At 44.5% G+C, this 3,693-nt stretch overlaps 1 pseudogene; it reads left to right on the top strand.

Annotated features, from left to right (window-relative positions):
- Positions 1 to 1,953: 1,953 nt before the first annotated feature.
- LOC147709089 (KRAB domain-containing protein 2 pseudogene) lies at positions 1,954 to 3,001 on the top strand (annotated as a pseudogene).
- The last annotated feature ends 692 nt before the right edge of the window (positions 3,002 to 3,693 follow it).

Raw genomic sequence — 3,693 nt, 5'->3', positions numbered from 1 at the left:
GGATGAATGCTGCGCTCTACAAATACCACAAATAAAATAAATAAAATAAAATCTGAGGCCCCGCTGAGATTAAAGGGCGGCGACAAGAAGCATGTAGACCTTGGCATAAACTCACTTTTGAATCCTTTAATGAGGCCTAGCACCCTAAACTACTAGACAGCGATCTTGATGTATCTGAGCTGGTGGAAGGCTTCAACTCGACCTTTACGATGGCACTGGATGCAATGATACCTTTTAAAAACCATGGCCCCTCACAGCGGTGACTGTCAGCCCTATGGTATATGCCAGACCTGAAATTATAAAAATCCAAATGTTAATCCTTGGAGGGACTCTGGCGGAGAAGGAAAGATCCTCAAGACAGGGAATATTGTAAACAGGCTCTGTCTCAGTACCATCACAACATAAAAATTGCCAGACAAACTTTTATTTTAAATCAAATAGGGCAAGCTAGAAACTCCTCAAAGGCCCATTTCAATATAGTACAGGATTTTGTCTCCCCGCAAGCATGCATCCAATCCCCAGTGGAATCCCAGGAGTTTTGCGACTCACTGGCCGTTTACTTCGAAGAAAAGATATCTATTCAAAATTCCCTGCCGACACTCTGCAAGATTCAAAGACCAGCACTAGGCCAGATGAGCAAGAAAAAGTAACCCACAGTACTCTGGACTGTTTTCAGCCGGCCACGTTATAGAAAGTATATTTTTCCCTGGCTACAGCCAAATCCAGCTCTCCCCGTGATCCATGCTCCCCTAAGATGATGGCTCTTCTAGCCACTTGCTGCACCCCCTCGATTAAAAAAATATTCAATTGCTCTATACAAATGGGAACTATCCCCACAGCACGGAAGGAAGCATGTGGACGGCCTATATTAAAAAAAGCCACATTGGACCCCCAAGTACTTATCAACTATCATCCAATTTCCCTGCTACCTCTGCTGGGTAAGCAATTGGAAAGCCTAATAAATAGGCAGCTGGGATCATATCTTGAAACCAATAATATTCTGGATCCCTCGCAATTGGGTTTTCGACCAGGATTTAGCACAGAGACTGCACTCCTGGCAGTGACTGACTCACTTAGACAGGTGATGGATGCAGGAGGCTCGGCTGTACTGATAGTATTGGATCTGTTTGCAGCCTTCAACACCATCTCACAACCAAGGCTCAAGAATAGATTGCAGGCTTGTGGTATTCAGGGAACATCACTAAAATCGCTACAGTATTTTCTGTCAGACAGACAGCAGACGATCATTTTAAGTCCACATTCCTCAGACAAAATACGATTGGACAAGGGCGTACCCCAGGAATCATGCCTAAGCCAGACACTGTTCAATATATATGTTACAGTCAAAGTGTGAAATCCTGCATTCTATAGTATGCCTAGGTAATGTATAGAATGCCTTAAAATGCCTGAAAATCGAACGTCAAAGTATGAAATGATTGATATTTTATACATTGCCTAGGCATTGTATACTTTGCCGGATTGTCTGCCGCCAAAGTATATAATACACCTAATCCTGCCATTTTATTCCCGCCTGGCAATGTGTGAAATCCGGCATTCTATAGAATGGCTAGGTAATGTATAGAATGCCTGCAAATCGAACGTCAAAGTATGAAATGATTGATATTTTATACATTGCCTAGGCATTGTATACTTTGCCGGATTGTCTGCCGGCAAAGTATATAATACACCTAACCCCAGAGACAGCACAAGTTATCAGCAAGCGAGGGGCAGAGACAGCACAGGTTATCAGCAAGCGAGGGGCAGAGACAGCACAAGTTGCCAGCAAGCGAGGGGCACAGACAGCACAAGTAACCAGGCAAAGAGCAGGTGGCAGCCGTGCGGATGGTGTGGGGAGTGACCTGCCTGCAAGCAAGGTCAGAGGTCGTGTATAGCATCCGGCTAAGGTTCCACAGACGCTCTTCCGTCATCCTTTCTCGTGGTTCTTGTATCACCATGTCGGAAGGGAGTGTAGTGCCAAGACAGGAATCACGCCATGCTGACATGCAACAACGGTTCTGCGGTGAATTATCTCAAGTAAGAGCCAATGCTGCTAAAAATGGTGTTATCCTAACCGAAACCAGTTACCAAAAGTTAGTCGACGATGTGAAAAAGGCTAAGATGACCATTAAGAAGGAACCATGGGACTATTGGCTGGTGAAACACTATGACGTAATGATGGTCGAGAATATGACTAAGTTGATCTATCCTGTTAAAGAAGGTACGAGTGCTATTCAGTTTTACGTCGCGGACTCTGAGTTATTTGACGTACTCCATAAGGCCCATTTGGCTATTGGTCATGGAGGACGGGACAGGATGTTGAAAGAACTTTCACCCAAATATAGGAAAATTACCCGCCATGATATTGAGCTGTACATTCACCTTTGTGAGCCTTGCCAGAAGAAGCAAAAAGGTGTTAAAAAAGGTGTTGTGGTCAAGCCAATGTTTTTTTCTGGATTCAACTCCAGCTGTCAGGTCGATCTCATCGATTTTCAGTCCCATCCTGACAGAGAGTACAAGTTTATAATGGTGTACCAAGATCATCTCACTAAGTTTGTAGTGCTCAGGGCTCTGAAATCAAAGAGAGCGGAAGAAGTAGCCTACAAGCTCGTTGACATATTTACGTTGCTTGGTGCTCCAACAATTCTACAGTCCGATAACGGCAGGGAATCTGCAAACAATGTGGTAAGCAGCCTAAAGGAGTATTGGCCCACCTTGAAGATCGTCCATGGTAAGCAGCGCCACTCACAAAGTCAGGGGAGCGTCGAAAGAGCTAATCAGGACATTGAAAATATGCTGTGTGCTTGGGTGCAAGATGAAAATAACTAGCTGCTGGAGTGAGGGATTGCGGTTCGTCCAATTTATGAAGAACAGAGCTTTTCATTCTGGGATTAAGAGGTCACAATACGAAGCTCTGTTCGGCTGCAAAGCTAGAGTAGGTCTCTCGACGTCGTCCCTGCCAGACGACGTTTTACAAGTCGTAGAGACTGAGGAAGAGCTCTAAAAAATAATAGAGAGCGTACAAACAACACAACAGCAGGAAGAAAGACTAGATGAATAAATGCAAGAGGCACAGCTCCCTGCAGAAGACATAGCTGAGAATGCAATCCATGTTGGAGGAAACCAAAACATGGTTATCGAAGAGCCTTCCATTTCCGTGGTTACCGAAAATCCTTCTTCTTCCGCTATCTGTTGCATCTGCTTAAAAGAAACCAGCGGTGCTCATACATGTCGAAAGTGTGGCCGAAATGTTCATGCCATCTGTGGACATTCTCCTAAAGACGATGACTGAGACAAAGTAGAAGGTTATGGGGTTAGCATTTTGTGCAATGTTTGCTTCAATAATGAGAAAGCTATCCAAAGTAAAATGGAATCGAAATCGAACTTGAGATTCAGGCCAAAAAAATGAAAAGGGATTCTGACAAAAAAAATTCCTCCCATGGCTTTGGGTGCAACTGTGCGAGTTCCGACTCCCGACGTCAACCAAGGGCGGGGTGACTCACGCAATCTCTTGGCAGTTGCTATGAACGTGATGGAAGATGGCTTTTACCGACTTGGAACTGCACAAGGAATCTTGAAGCAACTCTACGCCAGATCACAATTCACCATATGTCCAAAGAACTTAATGAGAATTGAAGATGTTCCTGACCACGAAATACCTCTCCGATCTGCAGCTACTTCTCAGTCCACAGGAAG

Source organism: Lissotriton vulgaris, chromosome 6, assembly GCF_964263255.1.
Source record: "Lissotriton vulgaris chromosome 6, aLisVul1.2, whole genome shotgun sequence".
Taxonomy (NCBI): domain Eukaryota; kingdom Metazoa; phylum Chordata; class Amphibia; order Caudata; family Salamandridae; genus Lissotriton; species Lissotriton vulgaris.
This window is presented reverse-complemented; position numbering and strand designations above follow the sequence as displayed.